The sequence below is a fragment of the Python bivittatus genome, unplaced genomic scaffold, assembly GCF_059951505.1.
Source record: "Python bivittatus isolate LINGU-HERP-01145 unplaced genomic scaffold, Pbiv_v1 ctg000480_np1212, whole genome shotgun sequence".
In the NCBI taxonomy this organism is placed as follows: Eukaryota; Metazoa; Chordata; class Lepidosauria; order Squamata; family Pythonidae; genus Python; species Python bivittatus.
In genome coordinates this window covers 38,418,506-38,437,261 of record NW_028277075.1, presented here as the reverse complement: position 1 = coordinate 38,437,261, position 18,756 = coordinate 38,418,506, and the positions used below count along the sequence as shown (strand labels likewise).

Genomic DNA, 18,756 nt, shown 5'->3' with positions numbered 1-18,756 from the left:
CTGTGAGCCACCAGTCTTGCTGTTTCACCCCAGAGTGTGTGAAGCACTGGCCACCAGCACAAGCAAACTCCTTTCATTGTAGCCACCAGCAGATGACTAACACGGGGACGATGGGGCAGCATTTAAAATGGAGCCCAAAGAATTCTAGTTATGCATTATGTCTTGCATATTGGGGGGCGGGGGGGAGACAGCTAAATCAAGTATTGGGTTCTTGGGATTCTCTGAGTCTGAGTTTTCTTTGTTTTCCCCCTTGCAGACATTTAGAAGAATCCAACATTTCAATCCTGAGCCGCATATATTCTCTACAGTATCAAATATCTTGAATATATAACAAGAAATGTAAGAACCAGGTATGGATTTTCCAGTACTATTACAATTTGTAAAGGCTGTTTGAAAACCCAGCACAGTATTTAGTTCACATGAATATTCTTGTCCATTTTTCAGCACAAATCCAATATACAAGTTTTTATGCCTTTTTGGGGTATAGTTCCATGTATATCTTTCCTCCCTAAAATATATTTATTTGTGTACATGACTATATTGCTAAATTCTAAAATGTGATATGATTCCAAGTACTCTGCCAGCCCAAACTGTTTATTTCTGTAAAAATTCTGATGGATTCCGTTTTTTATCCATTCAGAAATGTTTATACTCTGTTTTAGTCTAAACATGGATTAACTGTATATCTGAATATGTATTCAATTACATTATCCAACCTAAATATCCAGTTCTAGCAGGGTGGGAAACTTAAACTGAATGGTGCAATTGGAAATGGCTGGACTATTTTTAAAAAGAAGAGGTAGGGAAGCAGCTTAATGGTGTTTTGGACAATATTTCATGAGTACAATATATAAATTAAATGGTGTGATTCTCATGAGGCACTGTGGCCAAAATACACAAGATGCACAGCTCCTCATGAACTGTTTTTAATAATAAAACCTTAGCCTTCTCACCTCTAAATATAAATCCACCTTCATCCAAAGTTTTTAAATTTTGCTTGAACCCCTTGAAAGTCACCAAATATGGCAATATAATTTTGTAAGGGTGAAGAGAATACATCACTCATCCATAGCTTGCATTATTTCCTATCATTCAACAAAATAAAACCAGAAAGCAGTACAAGACAGACAACCATTTTTTATTTTTCTATGATGTAGAATAATTTTCATAAATAAGTTTGATAGATCTTTCACAATAACATCTCCTGCTCACAGTTTGAACAGCTCAGTCAAAGTAGATCACATTATTCTTCTGAAATGTTTCATTTCAGTAACACAGCCAAGCATAATTCTGTTTGCACTATGAAGTGTTTGGAAGCAAAACTGGTTCTAAATCATGGATCTCCTGAACTGGTGAGTAGAATTCTCTTTTCGCTTAATTAAAGGGGAACTGCTGCTCCAGTAATCTTGCTATGGGAACTTCTGATTTGTCAGCTTCTGGGCCAGATATGAATTTTAGCTAATATTCTGAGATATTTAAAATAAATATTTCAGAAGAAGATTGAAGGCTACAATTGCTTAATATAAAAGGGAAGGAAGATGTTTTAAAACCTCTTCTAGCAGCAGAATGTCTTAAAAAATTATATAATAAAATAGTAACATTTAAAATAATTTGCCTGTGTTCAAAATGTTTGCTTGTAGTGCGTAGCACTTTACAGTTTAACATATTGAGACTATATATATATATATATACTGTAAGCTCCTGAGACTTTTATATATGCTTACTTGAACTCAACAAGTTTCACTTCTGAGTAAATATGGACAGGGTTCAACTCGCATTGTATTCTGAGCATTTTTACTCAAAGGTAATTCCAGTTACTCCCAGACACAGGGAGGTAAAACTGGACCTTTAAATATTGAGATTTAATTTCTGATTCTGCAAAGTATATTGGGAGCTCTGTTTGTGTGGAGTCTCCGTTGTCCGATTATCTAAAGTTGCAGTTCACTTTGTAGTAAATTTTGGAGCTCCTAATAAGCTGAGCAGGAATTCCTGAGGAATTTTATTAATGAACAGAATGTTAACAAAATTCCTCTGTTTGCGTTCGACCCAACTTTTAACTGGATGCCAAGCTAATGGCTATATGGTGTGTCCGGGATAAATATGCTGCCAGAGGCTGGTGCTTTGCCTGTCATCCTCATCCTTATCCTCTTCCTCATTGTTTCATCTAGGAATGACATGATACAAAGCACAAACAAAAGAATCACATATTTGACTAGTGTTCTTTGGAAATTAGGGTTCTAGCCAGGAATCCAAATACCATTGTGAGATTTAACATGGGCCTAGCTTTTTTTTTCTTTTTTTCTTTTTACAACTCTGCAGTTGGTATACCCATAATATTTTCTCCTTGTAAAAAATTCCTTAATTTGATTGTTATTCCCCCTAATAAACCAATAACTATAGGAAGACATTGCAAGCTCTTTTCCATAATCTACCTATTTTGATAGTTAGATTTTTGTATTTTATATTTTTTTCCAATTTTTTTCTTGATCCTGCTACCTCAGGTATTGCCACATCTGCCAAAAAAACAAACGAAAAAAACCCTATTTTCAATTAGTGCTATATCTGTTGTGTTGTGTTCTAGATGGCAATCAGTCTGTGTACAAAAATCCCATAAAATTTTAATAGCATATTTTCACAACTTTCTTAATTTTATGATCATACCATATTCAGAATACTTGGAAATTACAGTTTTTGCACAGATGCTAATGAGTCATTGTGGCTACTCTGTCATAATGGCCTTTATTGTCAGTCTGAGCAATTTTGCTATAGCCACTAACTATGCGATCCATAGTTTCATCTTTTTCTTTACAACGCCTCCATTTGCCGCAGTTTGATACATATTGAATCCTTGATTTCATCACATTTGTTCGTAATGCTTGTTCTTGAGCTGCAAAAATTAATCCTTCTGTTTCTTTCTTGATGGTGCCAGCTGGTAACCATTGTCAATTCCTTATCTTGTCCACTTTATTTTCAGTTTCTTTTGTATATTAGCCGTGGTAGGCTTTACCTCTCCAATTTTCTAAATGGTTTTCTAACAGTTCATTTTTATAGTCATATTTTGCTTCTGCTACTTTCCAAATGTTTTCCTTGCAAATTTGGATTAGCATTTTCTCCCTGCTTGCCATTTAACCCACATTTTCCTTCTTCAACTGTTTTATCTGCCGTAAACCATGGCCTTCAATTTTAGTCAATCAACGTCACTTCATGGGTGCAATACATCACGCATTGCCATCCGTTTTCAGAGTCTCTGATCCAAATTGTCCAATTCAAGCTGTGTCCAGTTTACTGTACCAGAAGGGTATTTCATCAGTGGTATCAACCATGGGTTTATGGTTTTGATTACATTTACTCAATTTAAATGTTAATGTAGAATTTTCCACACTTGTGTTAAATATTCTGAACTGGATTTCTTTTTAGCTTCACCATGGAATATGTTATTTGATTTGAGTATTTCTAGATATGTTTATCTTTCTTCTGCAGGCAAAGTGTTAATGAGATTCCCATTTTCAAATTGTACCCTATCACTTTGTTCAATTTTTCTTTTTTGTCAGAAGGAGTCTGGTAGCACCATTTCCAACTAACAAAAGTTTATGGATTGATTGATTGATTGATTGATTGATTGATTATTTAAAAGGGAAAAAAGCACATAGAAAGCGCTTTAACAAAAAAGTGAAATACAAAAAAGTCATATTAATACGTCATTAAAACAATAAAATAATTCTATATACTTATCTAATATAAATATTATTCAAGTATGTATATATTTCTAATACATTTATATGAATATATATATATATATTTAATCTATTGTATTTTGTATAAATGAGTGCCATATTTCATTGTATATATACAATGTAGTATATTCAAAAGAATATTATCCTCTGAAAATTTTAGCTTTTGTTGCACAATCTTATTTATATCGTCTGCTATTTTCTCCTAAAACATGGTAAATATAGGACATTGTAGAAACATGTTTTAAAGAAACATTATGCTTATTACTGTACATCAACAAAATGCTGTTTTTGACAATCCATTTCTATATGAATGTAATGGAGTCCAATAAATTCTAAATATCTTTTTGTTGTATAAGTCATCATTTGAGGTCTATTGACATTCTTGCTATAGAAGTTAAAATATACTCCCATTGTCTAGACAATATAGGAATCTCTAATTCTTTATTCCACTAATTTCTTAACATCTGTACATCAAATTGATTTATTGATACCAAATATCTATACAAACTAATAAAAGGTGTTTTTTTTTTTTTTTAGTTTTAGTTTTGAAGGATTTAATAAGTTGTTCTAATAACTCAGGTATCTCAGAAGCTGAAAACGTCCAAACAGTGTTATTAACAAATGTTGTAACTGTAAATATTGCCATTGGGTTACATCTAATAGATGATATTTATCTCTTAACACAGAATATGTTAAAAATTCATTTTCATCATCAATCAGTTGGTCCAAAGTCAATATCCCTGCTTCAATTCATTTTTTCCATATCACTATCTTTTCCCCAATTTTTAAAGTTGGGTTTCCCCATAAAGTCAATTTGGCATGGGAAAAGGGTCAAATCTTTTTTTATTAGATGTTACATTCCATAACTTTCTAACTGATGAAATTGTTTCTAGGAGTATTGGAGTTTATTTAGATCCTAATACTATCTAACCAACCAAAAATGCTATATCTGTATATTCCAAAGTTGTCCAAATTGGAAAATTAACACCAGTTGTTAGCTTCCAATATTTACAGTAATACTTGACAATAGGTAAACATTATGATATAGCTCCAGATTTGGAAAACCAAATCTTCCCTTATTAATTGGTAATTGCATTTTCTGTAAAAAAAAATATTCTCAGAATTGAAGAACCCCATAGAAATTTTCTAAATAAAGAATTCATTTTCTGAAAATATTTTCCAGATATAAAAACTGGAATTCCGCTCAGAATGTAAATTAATCTGGGAATAAATCTTAATGTTTCATCTTGATCAGGGAAAGCACTTATGCTTGTTGCATTTCCCAGTAATGCATTACAAAACAAATTCAGATTTGTTCAAAACTACTGATTTTGTCAAAATGTATTTATTCTGCTTTATTCAATTTTTTTCTTGTGACTTATTGTTTTAATTTTTTTTTTTAAGTGTCAAGATTATATATTCTTTTTGGTAAACTTTCCTTCTTTTATATTATTTTTTGTTGTTTTTTTCCTCCAAATTCTTCAAATTGCTGATATCAGCTGATAATTTATTGTTCTTTCTTTCTAATCAAATTTTCCATTTTGGTGATTCATTTTGATGCTTTTGTTTTACAGCACTATATCCCAGCTCTGAAATTAAGTTGCTCCTTTGCTATAATTAGTTGATTAGTTTCAGCTGATGTGTTTCAATATTTTCTATTAACAAATTTACATCTTTCAGAACTTTCAGTAGTTCTTTTATCTAATATTTTTCAATGGTGGATGCTTTTCCTTATGGTCTGAATTTTTTGAATGTTCTTTTTTCTCTCTTTCAGTTCCATCTATTTGCCTGAGAGCTGATGTTCATTCTTTTGCTAAATGTTTTCATGTCTTTCACCATCATTGTTCTCTGTCTCAGTTTATAAAATGTGATGCTGCTGTGCAAAAATTGTGTTTATTTGATACTCTTCACTTTCAACTGTGTTGTTGTCAATAGTTTTAGTATTCTCAACTAGTTTTTTTTAATTTGTGCAATTCAATATCTGTAAGAACTTTTGTTATAAACATAAATCTTTATTGATCCATTAATCACTGTTCATCAATTTATTTTTTCTTTTTTAATCTGGGTATTTATGTTTTCAAATATCAGATATGCTCTTTTGAAATCCCCTTGTTTTAGGGTGTGATTAAAAATGGCATTTCATGATTGCACTTTCTTTTCATCAATTGACCAATTATTTCATTTTATAGGTTCTTCTGCTCATTATACAGCTGGCCACCCTGGCTGGTTAGCAGGACTGGATGAGTCCATTTATCGACTAATACCTAGGAACCATAATATCAGATGTGGCCCTTGTTTTGATCCAGGTTATAACTAATCCAGTATCAACTCTTTTCTTTTATGTGTTTACCATTAAAAATGGGATCTATTTGTCCAGCCTTTCCACCAAGACCTATCTCATACTGTTATTATTTTAAATTAATACTTAAAAAAAAAAAAGATATCAGGTGGAAGAAGGAGCCTGCTGGCTGCCAAATGAAGTTTTCATGACCTTATTTATGCATTTAAATTTATTATGGCCACCCACTCTGGGTGGCCATAATAAATGTAATAAAACAAATAAATCTGACACATGGGGATAATGTTACCTCTTTCTGTTTCAGTATGTCCTCCCAAAGTAAATTTCAAAATCTCTAATATTTTAGGAACTAAAATTAATATAGAAACCTAATCACAAAGAAATCTACATTACAGGGAAACCCTTAGGTCTTCAAAAAACGATTACTGGCATGACATCAGCATAGTAGAGAATGCCATCTAACAAAGAGCCTTCCAGCTATGTGTAACTGCTAGTGACTGTACAGTCAAATGTTCATTCTCTTTAGTACAAAATTAAAGTTCTTCCTAGAACATCCCAATAATCTTTTTGATCCCATCTATCCACCTTATCTATTGCTTCCTCTTCTATTTCCTTCAACCTTGTGAAAGCAAGAGTAAAAAAAAACAAAACCCATCATCCATTTACATCAGACTGTGAGTTTCTGCTTGGTAATCATTGCATCAAGTGAAGAATCTGAATTTATTTGGTCCAAGACTAACAAATTAATTCTTCTTGAAATTCAAGGCACCCTTAGTAACTGCCTTCAAATCCATTATTTGAAGGCATCTTTCTTTTTTCTGCTGCTGTTAGGCCACCTGCACTAGATATTTCTTGGAAAGGAAAGAATGAAATATCTTACTATAAGAATAGTTGTTATAACAGTTCTTATTTTGAGAATAAATAAAAAAAGAGTTAAATTTGTGCAACAATGTGCCAAAATTAGCTATTGCTAACCACAGCAGGTTTGAAGACTGCTTTTTCAATCAAAAGGTAAGAGCAAAATAAGTATGGTATCTTTGCAATTCACTGAAGAAAATTATTTAAATGCTGCTGTTGAATTTCTCAGAAGAACTAATAATGCTGCCAATACTGTTTATACCCCCCCCCCAAAAAAAGTTCTTTGTGTTCATTGCAAGAAATAAAAAGAAATTTCCATCCTAGTCCTCACATACAAAATAGAAGATTGACTGATTTCATTATGGGGGTGGTTGATTTTCTTTTTCTTTTTCTGAAGTGTTAGATATTGATCACTTCTGGAGACAGAATACAGAACGCTATGGATCAATGGCTCAGTCCAATATTGTATCCTATGGATTTATGCATCTTTCATATTATAGTTTCGACTTGCAAGATTTAATGTGGTACTTTGAAAGGTTCAAGTAGGCTGTTTGACAAACATTGTGCAGGTAGGGTGAGAGAAAGATATGAATTACGAGGGTTTCTTCAAATATTGAAGTGCTTCTAACAAAGGCAAAGTAATTGCTTTCTTCCAGCTTTGCAGTGGATGGAGAAATTGATCTGCATGAGGTACAGGAAGGTAATACTATTGTTCAAAGTATGGAAAACAAAATCTCTCTTCAGGCATTATGAAAAGTATGAACAACAACATAGCAGCAAGGAGCTATTGCCCCATGTTTCCTTTCTACCTGTTAGTCTTGCAAGGTAGTCCAGACAAGCAGCACATCCAGAAGTACTAGCTTTATCTTTATAGTAAGATTACAGTAACAAAATCTTGAAAGTCTGAAAGGACATATCTTCCCCCTTGCCTTTACAGTCCAAGAAACTAGGGAGGGCCCCTTCTGAGATTTTTGCCACACCCCCATTCTTTCTGCAGTCTCAGCTTCCTCTTATCTGACCATTGCCTAGTTGGTGGCTCTTCCTCTTGTCCCTCAAGGTTATTCCCATGTACCATTACACTACCCTTCCATCATGGATTTGATGTTACCCAACTCTCAAAATCAGCATGTAGAGCAATAATATCTATCAAGAGAGTCCCTTATAAATATAATAGTACACCCAAAGATCCTCTCTCTACAGATGTTTATATTGTACACATGGATAGCAGGAAAGGTGATGTCTCACATGCAAGATTTAGGAGTAAGCTACTCCTGGTAGCCTCCTCTCCTTTCATATCACACTAAGAATATAAAACTCCCAACTTTTTAGTTAATCCTTGCTTATCTGGCACCTGACAAACAATCAAGCAGAAAACAATACCCTAATCAAGGAACTACCAAGGAGAAAACCACACCCCCACCAACACTGGCAGGTCAAGCTACGGTATATAAACAGGGAGCAAAACCCACACTCACTAGCACTGATGATGTTACCTAGTCAGATCATGAAACATCTGCAAGCAAACAATCAAGCTCAGAGTACACCAAGGACTCTATAGTTTTACTTAATTCTTAATTTCAGTTTACATGATTACTCCCCAAGTAATAATTTGGGTAATTTTCCCCTCCTGTCCCATTAAAACGATCAAAACTCAGAAGCAACTTCCCTTATCTCTTAGTTTATGGAAATCAACCAATCATCCTTCTTAACAACTTTAAATAATCCTCTTTCCAAACAATATTCCAAAATCAGCTGTCCCCTTAATCCATTTTAAACTTTCTTAGTTTCCATTCTTGGCAAACTTTTTGCTTTTAATTCTTTTTAAATCCATATAATTATTTCTTTACTTTTACTTTAATCCTTCAGGCCAGAGCTACACTCACTGGGTGGTTTAAGTGCTCTGCTGGTCTGAAGATCTCTATAACTTTAAACATTTTCCCACATGCTCTAGAAAGTGGAGTGGGTGAACTCAGCGTCCTTTAAGGAGGTTCCGTTTGAGGCTGTGAGCTTGATCTTTCTTCCTTGGCTCTCGGCACTCTATCCACAAGTCTTCCTTATTGCAGATACATTCAGGTTTTGTGCCTGTGGCCATTGTCCTAAATTTTTGTACTCTACAATGATGTTCAAATGACAAACATGAAATGCATGAACTTTGCCTGTTTCTTTGCCTTGCATTATCCAGTGCATGGGGAACTTGAAAATGGAAAGCACAACATATGTATATGCTGGAGGAAAATAGCATATCTAAACATGGCAGGAGACTGAAATCAATACAGGCAACCTAAATCATAGCTATATGGAAAAATATATATGTCTGGTCTTAACAGCAAATAATAAATCTGTTGCATCAACAATTGACCTCTATACAAGCCAGTGTTAAAAAGGTATCTCTATGAATATTCTTGAGCTCAGATTAACATTAGCATAAATTGGAACATATTCAATATGTGTTACTGAATAACTGAAATACTGAATAACTGTCTTCCTCTTCCTTGCCTTTTTTGCTTCTTTGGTGCCATTACCCTACTTGCACAGTAGCATCTACCACCTAATCAGAGTGTATATATGCGGGTAATTCCTTTTGAAGCGTATTGCCTGCTTCTCCACCCACGTGCTCAATTCTTCCCTGTATCGCTGTCAGATGAAATAGGAGAAGTTGGCTAAGTAACATTGTCAGACATCTCTGACCAGCTAAAATTAAGGATGATGCTGTCAGTTTGCTGAGCATGGGAATGGCTAAAGGGAAATTCCCCTCAGATTCTTTCCTTTGTGGAACAGTACCTTTGTTCTTAATAGCATGCCAACCTTTCCATATTTGGACTGCACTTTTAATATTGCATAATAATTTGCCCATATGTCATTGCTGCTTTGCGAGCTGCGTTGGTTACCAGTCAGACTCTGTGTGCAATTCAAGGTGCTGGTCATCTTCTATATAACATCAAAGGGCCTGGTTAATTGAGGGAGGCCTGTGTCCAATTGTTTCTGTCTGTTTGGTACAATCAGGCAGAGGGGGTGCCCTCCAGGTCCCTTTAATTAAATGTTGTCATCTTGTGGGACTGAGAAGTGTCCCTGCTCTGTCACACCTCTTGACCTCTGGAACAGCATCCCCCCAGAGATATATATGGCTCCCAAGCTTCAAATGTTCCAGAAGTCTCTTAAGATCTGGTTCTGTGTCCAGGCTTGGGGTTAGGGTGTTTGTGGAGCCCCTGTATTCCCCCCCCCCCAGATGTCAGTGATGTAGATTTGTCCACAAATCTAATTTAAGAGTCTAGTCAAGTCTCTTTTAAATTATATGTTCTTGTAAATATGGTAAACTGTCCAAACGTGGTTCTTGGATTTGTTTTGTTTTGTTTTCTGAGTCAGGAAGCTTCAAAATCCAATATATATACATGTATGCATACATACATATATACTGGCTAAATATTAAGTTGGCAACAGTCCTGTCTTTAATACTAACACAATATTTTGTTTATTATCTCCATAGGACTAGATTTCAATTGTGCACTAGTCCTACAGTTGCACTTATGTCCTACTCATGGTCTTCTCATTAGCATCTATTTGGCTGCGATGGGAATGAAAAGTTAGACAGTAACTGTTTAGCTTGATCCAACAGGTATCTTTTTATACCTTTAAACACATTGTAAATACGCTGTCTTCATACAAAGCACTGCTTAAAATTAATGTTAAGGTCAGTCCTATGCCACCAGTCTTACAAAAGGTGAACATCAATCAGATTTTGACCAAAAGTTTACACTCCAATTATAATCCAGCTTGATCTAATTACTCTCTTCTTCCTTCTCTCTCTTTCCCACATGAGAGTGCCCTGCTGTAGCTTGTCCAGTTAGCAATAAATTAAAATGAACAGTTTTCATCCTTCTGAAACCTCCTTAATACACAGACAATATAATTTTTTGACAGCATGGCAAACAACTTAATCCACCTATTTTAGATAAGATATGATCTCTAAAACAAATCTGAGGCACATCAGATAGATAGGAGGTAAGTGTGTGAGAGAGAGAATGAAAAAGAGAGAGATTCTGTGTCACAATCTGGTTGGATCAATAAAATCCAACATTCTCCAAGCCACTTTTCATTTCAAATACATAAATATTATTGTTTTCATGTCAAGTTGTTCAATGGCAGGTAAAATTAATAGACCTGTCGGGAGTGCCTTGGTTTTGTCTTATTATCATGGTAGGGAAGTGGTACAATCCTGAAATGAAGAGCAATATGAATTGCCTCAACAAGTTACTTCTTGTCAGCTCCTAGCCTTGACATAGCTTTTCCAGACTCCTCCATATTTTGTAGTGCATGCTCAGAAGCCTGTTCCAACTGTTTGAATTACTGGATTGAGCTTGTGAGGTGACAAAGAATGATAGAATGTGGCTACTTCACTTTTAGAAAAGAAGTGGTGATGGGGTTGCTTTTATCACTGCTGTATTAAATTACCCCACCGAATATAAGGCTATCTTACAGATAAAATCTCTCAGATTCACTCTGCCTTGGACTTTGAGTTGGTGACTCCTTTTTTAAAAAATAGTAATTTAATTAAAAATTATAATTATAATAATAAAAACTAATACAAACTAAAAGAAGGATAGAAGAAAAAGTAGAAGTTGCAGAAAAGAAAAAAGGGAAAAAATAGAAAGAGAAATAGAAAATAAAGAAAAATAAGAATATGGTAAAAAAAAAAACATATAAAGAAGTTACTTCCAAACTTCATCACAAAAGGAAAAACAATTTTAGTAACATATCACCTTATCACCAATGTAACAAATGATATCTTCTTTCCATATCCCATATTTTATCTATAAACAAGTCCATAGCTGCCCAGAGTCACCTGCTGGGGGAGATGGGTGGCATACAAATATGAATGAATGAATGAATGAATGAATGAATGAATGAATGAATGAATGAATGAATGAAGCATTGTCATTCAGTCCTGGTGTCAGTAAAAGTCCATTAAGGGTTACCAGACATAAGATGTTAACCTTGATCAGATAAACCAGCTTTATATTCCTTCCCTTTACTTCTAACAATCTTAATGTTTAGTCCATTCAAATAATGTCATAGAACTTGATTTCTTTTCATTTTTTCTTTGTCCCCTCTCACAAGATTCTTTAAAACTGTAACAAGCCTCTTTTGTAAAATCAATACAGGAAAATTATCAGGTTACTCTCTTGGTTTATTGTTTGTATATCCCTTTTAATTATTAAAACATCAGCCAGTTTCTTTTGTATGTTTAGTGTAACATCTTTTTCCATGTTGTTCTTGTAGCCTGTCATTTGTAAATTCACTTTTGACTCAGTCTTGATCTTGTCAGGTAAAACTTGTTCCTAGGTTGTTTTCTTTTGTTTCCACCCGGTTCATTATTCTTCCTTCTTTTGTTTCCTTTTGTTTTTAATGTCTTGGTGTTTCATGCTTCAAATCATTTGCAAACTGCCCAGAGTCACTGGGAGTTGTGTAGCATATAAATTTTAATCATCATCACCATCCCAGGTCCTCGGGAAGGACTAAAAAAAAAAAATGCCAAATCTAGTCTAAACATCTGTCTGGCTGTGCAACCAACCATAATAGTAATAATAATAATAATAATAATAATAATAATAATAATTTGCACTGCCCTCAAATTAAGTAATAAGCCATGTTGTAGCTTGCTCTTTCAAACTCAATATATTTAAATAATATAAATAAATCCCCAAATAAATGCTCCTTCCATTATAGTTACAAAGCCTGCTTTATTAATTTTTGTTCAGGTTGGATTCCTACTCTCAGGAACACCCATTCACCATCAAACCCTTCCCTCCAATACTGTTACCAACATCCTTACCCTCATGTTCCATGTCCAACCACACTGTAATAAACAGAGAGAATTGGATGGGACACTATTAGTCCTTGAATACTGGCAGAAACTGGGAATTTTGCTACTCTCTGGGAAACTGCTCAGTATATGCCACCTAGTCTTCTTTGGAAATAACTGTTACCCTGATTGTCTATTATTAATCAAGGACATATTGCTCTGCCTTTTACAAGTCCCCCCTCTTCCGTGATCTGTAAACTGCAAATGAATAACATAAGACTAAAATAAGCACTGCTTGAGAGAATATTTGATCAATTAATGAGTAGTGTCTGGCTAGGAAAAGTGATATTGACATGCTACTTAGCTTATTTTTAAACATAAAACAATTTTAATCATGGTTACCCAAAAGTAAATCCCATTGTGTTCACTGAGACTTATTTACAGGCAACGTTTTAAGATTGCTGTCATTAATGAGTATATTTAGCAACTCATGCATCCAGAAACAAGTTACTGCAAAACTATTCATGAATGTATTTTTATGGATTTGTTTCTGCTGGGTCTGCTGTGCAATCCTTTCTTTTCTAAGCCTTAGTTGTCAACAAATCACTTCATTTTCCATTTTCCATTTTCCATTTTCCATTTTCCATTTTCCATTTTCCATTTTCCATTTTCCATTTTCCATTTTCCATTTTGCATTTTGCATTTTGCATTTTGCATTTTGCATTTTCCATTTTCCATTTTCCATCTTTCTTTTTTCTTTTTTTTAGTGCATGAGGTCAGCTTTATTTGGAGCAACTGAGAAAATAAATCAGAAATGCCCATTTATTGACTGATTTACAATATTTGTAGGCCTCTATAATGGAGTTCACCAGGTGATTTACATGAAATAATTTAAAGACAATGGTGCATATATTTTAGGAACTGTTTACAGAGTGCAAACACAACTCTTTCATATTTCATATCACATTATGAATTGCTATCCTGACTATTTAGCTTCAAGCATAACATACACAGTGAGGTCCCCCCACCCCAAATACTTCCCAAACACATCCTATCCTATCTTTCATTTCTTGGTTACATTAAAGCATGGAAGTGCAGTTGGTAGCCCATGTACACCTGCCAGTTGATCAGAATGACTGAGTAGAATGGACTTTAATCTCCCTCACACACACTCCTATTAATTAAATGGAAGGAAAGTAACTTGCAAATGTGAGTATGTGTGTAAGTATGATGACAGGACTTGCACTACCTCTAATCATCACACTCCACTGAACTATGGATTAGTAGCTTTCTATAGATAGGAAAAAAATCCCTCTTCCATCTACAGATCCATAATTTGCAACAACATTGGAAAAATAATTTGAATTGGAGAGGCCAAAATCTGAAAGACCACTAGTTCTTCTCTGTACTATCCATTTATAAATGATAGATGTTCACATTCTTCTATGGTCTTGAGTAACAATGGAAAATACAAATAATCCTTTCTCTGAAAAAAATCCTATAAAAAAGAACAATTTTCCAGATCAAGCATTGCCATCCTTAATTTCATGAGGTATTGAAATCAAGCCATGCAAAATAAAGAGTCCATGCTAACGCTGCTTTAAGGAGTTGCAGGCAGATGGTCCAAAGTGCTGCTTGCCTTCAGAGAAGAAGTAGTCCTAAAGTGAACACACAAATGTGCTGAATGGAGATTCATAAAACTGACTAGTGTGTGTATACATATGTGTCTTCAATTTGAGGACCAATTTGGAGGCATGGGAACCACAGGGGCAGAGAGATATGATGCTTAGACACGTGGCTGGTAGTCCAAAGGAATAAATACATTTGGGATATATTCTTATGCCTTGAGAAAGCCTTTATCTAGATTTCACATGCATCCAGTCAGATACAAGGAGATAAGATAAATCAAATGGACTTTTCTAGTTTTTCTCTAGACACAATGATGAAAAGCTTCTCCCCACCCCAACTAATCTCATTGTCCTATGTGGCCAATAAAATTTAAGCAAGAGAATATTCAAGCTTTTACATTTATTTTGCCTTTTCACTCTTTCTGTCTGCTTGTGTCAATCATATATTGCTTATATAATCACAAACCTAGTGTTTCTTAACCAAGTCCAAAAGCTGGGGGAGGAAAAAGCAGGAAGAGCAGAAGAGGATCCTTTAGAGGATGTCATATGGCTTTTAAATCTTTGACAGCTACCCAAGACCCTTTTTTCCTTGGAGGAAAAATAATCATATGAGGAGCAAGGAAATAAAATATAAAACTGCTTGCTTTGTTTATCATAAGAGATTATTGAAGTGGAAAAAGCTATTAGGGCTCAAACAGGGAGGTCCAGTGCTGGTTAGTATTACTCCATGAAATCTTGACTATATATCATTCATATTCTAGAGGCCTTGCAAATTCACTCTTTCCTCATTCCCATCCTTTCTGACTTCAGAGAATGGCTCTTTAGAAATGTTCAGGATTAGCAGTAAGGATTTTAATCTCTCTGATGCTTAGTCTAATCACAGTGTTAACAGTCCAGCAATTCCTTCTGCCAGACACACTTCCAAGATGAACTTGCTTTAGGTGTGTAGTCTTTCTCTCCTTCTGAATGCCATTGTTTTCTTAGGGGTGTTTTCAGCATGTAATTGTTTACATGCACTATTGCTCTTCTGCACTCACGAAATTAAGAATCACTTTATAGCTATAGACTAGGGAGTTGGGTACAAATGGCCTCTTGATATTCACCACCAGATTTGTGGGCAGAGAAACTGGGTAACCAATTTCTCTATATTTCTCCAGCAATTTCTCAAGGGCAGAACTTCACCTATGTGGGGACAGTAGTGCTGTATCTGAAGAAAGCCCAGTTTCTCAGATTTGGGAATTAAGTGAAGGAAGAGTAAAGCAGTGGGGACCAGAGGAAATGTAATAAATGCGTGAAGAAATACAAGACTGACCCCTTAGGCACTTGTAACTAAAAGAATCCCTTCCCCAATTAAAACATGTCTGAACTTCTCTTCTTTGAAATAAATCCTAAAGTAAAACTCAAAGTGAATGAGAATTGGGAGGAATGGATGCTACTCTAGACAGGTAAGAGTGATATGTAAATTAAGATATTTGAAGATATGAGAATTTTGCGCATGAAAGAAGGCATCTAAAAACATATGGTAAAGTTCTGCTGAAAGTCTCGATCCTTTACGGTGACTGGAGGGACCCTCCTGGAAACCATATAAAAGCTGCTTTAAGATCTTTGAAGAAAAAAAATATATATATTGCACAATAATTGTCAATCTTTTAAAAACATTTTAATGAATTTGCTAGGTACAAGCATGTCAGCAATAGCAAAAGCAGCACAAAGACTTTGAATGCTGCATATATCAGCAGTACTTTCTGAATTCCCATCTTCAGTGACTGAAAAAGAAAAGGAAATACATCACCGTCATTAATTACACAGATGTTTTTTATGTATGTGTTTGTATTTCTTTAAACCCTTAGATGGCCACCTAAATCAAACTACATGACTCTGGAAAGCATAGAAAAAAGAAAGGAAAGGAAAGGAAAGGAAAGGAAAGGAAAGGAAAGGAAAGGAAAGGAAAGGAAAGGAAAGGAAAGGAAAGGAAAGGAAAGGAAAGGACAAATAATACTAAATAGATTTTTTTTTCTTCTATCCATTCAATCATGTCTGATTCTCAAAGACTGCCTGAACCTGCAGTTTTCTTGCCAAGGTTTTTCAGAAATGATTTGCCCTTGTCTTCTTCTTCCTAGGGCTGAGAGAGAGTGACTGGCCCAAGGTCACCCAGCCGGCTTTGTGCCTAAGATGGGACTAGAACTCATGGACTCCCATCTTCTAGCTTGGTGCCTTCACCACTACATCAAACTGGCTCTCTAAATAACAGATTAAAACACACTAAAAATAAAATAGTAAATATCATTGAAAACTTCTACAACTCATCCACTGGGGACTCAGCTCAGCCTGTCCCCAAAGCCTGAGGGAAGAACCAGGTCTCAGCTGCCTTCCTAATGGCTGGTAGGGTTGGAGCCAACCATATCTCCAGGGGAAGACTGTTTCAAAGGGCAGGGGCCACCACATCCCATGGATCCCATAAGGTAACATTGTTTCAATGAAGGGACTCAGCGAGTGCCCTCCTTGTTGGAAAGTGGGGTCCCTCAGATAACTCAGTTCTATGCCATGTAGGGATTTATAGGTGATAACACATATGTTAAATTCCACCTGGAAGCCAACTGGGAGCCAGTGCAGATGATGGAGTAGAGGTGTTATGTGGCCATAACAAAAGTCACCCATAACTACCCAGGCTACCACATTCTGGGCTAAACTGAAGCTTCTGGATAGTTTACAACAATCCATGTACAATGTGTTACAATCATACTAAGTGATAAGGAGTGAATGATGGTAAGCAGAGCCCCCTGATCTAGGAATAGGCACAACTGGCACATAAGACAGAGCTGTGCAAAGGCCCTACTGGCCATAGCTAGTATCTGCTCTTCAAGCAGGAATTCTAAGTCCAGGAGGACCTCCAGATTGCAAATGCTATCAAAGAAGACAGTGCAACCTTACTCCAGACATTGGCACAGAACCTTGACAGCTTCACATTAACAGCTGGGGCAGAGATATACAATTGAGTATCATCAGCATATACATGCACCAAAAGGGGGAGGAGCTTAAAATGTGCAAAAAGTGCCTTTTCTATGAAAATATTGCTTATAGAAAAGTGTGGAAATATATGCATTAATTATATAGGAAATGTTCTGTGTGTGTGTGTGTGAATTCATACATATTTATGCAAGATTTTTCTGCAAAATTCATTCATTGCACAGCTCAGGGTTAGGAAAATAAGAAATCTAATGAAACTTAAACAAAGAATGAAGTTTATTTTCTTAAGCACCAAAAGCCTGTTCAAAGGTTGTGCTTGATGAGGGTATTCAAAGCCCACAAAAGGCATGGATGATAAATGCGATTCAGTCTCTGCCTCCTCAGCCCCTGTACTCTCAGTATTGAGCAGGATGGTCCAAAGGGGGTGGCTGGGGAATCTACATGTGTGACCTTGAGTATCGGTGGCCTGAGTAGCATGAGTAATCTCTGCCAAATCAGGGATCACCAATAAAATACAGTCCCAATTGTAAAGAGGGTTCCAACTTTACAAAAGTTTGCATAGTCTATGCAGACAAATACCTCTGAAAGGGCTAAAGATTCTGGGCATGGCATATAGTATAATACACAGCACATAGCATAACATTGAGGATAAAAATATTGACACTATATGTGCTCTCACTTTTGATAGAGAACTGTTTCATAACCTGCAGCTCTAACCAATGTTCCTCATTATCTGCAGAGAAGGTAGAAAGAACCATGGCTGAATTCTTGACATCTGACCATGTGCTTCCAAAGTGCTACAATAAGTAGCTTCATCACCTAGAAACGTGAAAGTCCTACCTTTCCCGGCAGCTGAGGGTCTTTGCAAAATGCTTTGTTCTTACCTATTCTTATTCAGACATCTCTATAACCACAAAAACTCCAAATAAAATGTATGCTTTACAGAACTTCATTATTGAACTTGTTCTACTGATTGAAATCTATTTCTCCTGAATAGTGCCAACTCCTTCTGATCTGTAAACAAATCAAGAATGTTTTATGTGCATTTGTTTGCTTAGAACACTTTAACTTGCCTCTTTTCACAGAAATTCAGGGGAATTTATAATACATAATGTGTCAGATTGTAAATAAGATATTTCTGATATAAATAGATTCTCCAGTCTTCTTCTGATGCTCAGATATAATGTCTTCCCATTTTCTTTCCTCACTGAATACATGCTCCATTTGCCATTTCTTTAGGAACACCCAATAGTTAAAACAGAGATGAAGTATAATATGCTCAAGGTATGATCAGGAAAACAATATATAATTGAATGTCAGCATTGAATAGTACATATTTATACAAAAGAGAGAAGAAAAAGCTTTATTCTGGATTTTAAAAGAATTATAGAATTAAAAAAACTTTGCGAGAGAAGATATATAATCAATGGAGGCATTTTGTACATAAAAAAACTTATTCATTTTGTCTGA

The 18,756-nt window shown here is 35.2% G+C and overlaps 1 pseudogene; it reads right to left on the bottom strand.

The window, feature by feature from the left end:
• Window positions 1-2,305: 2,305 nt before the first annotated feature.
• LOC148214956 (uncharacterized) overlaps window positions 2,306-18,756 on the bottom strand; it is a 30,522-nt pseudogene continuing 14,071 nt past the window's right edge.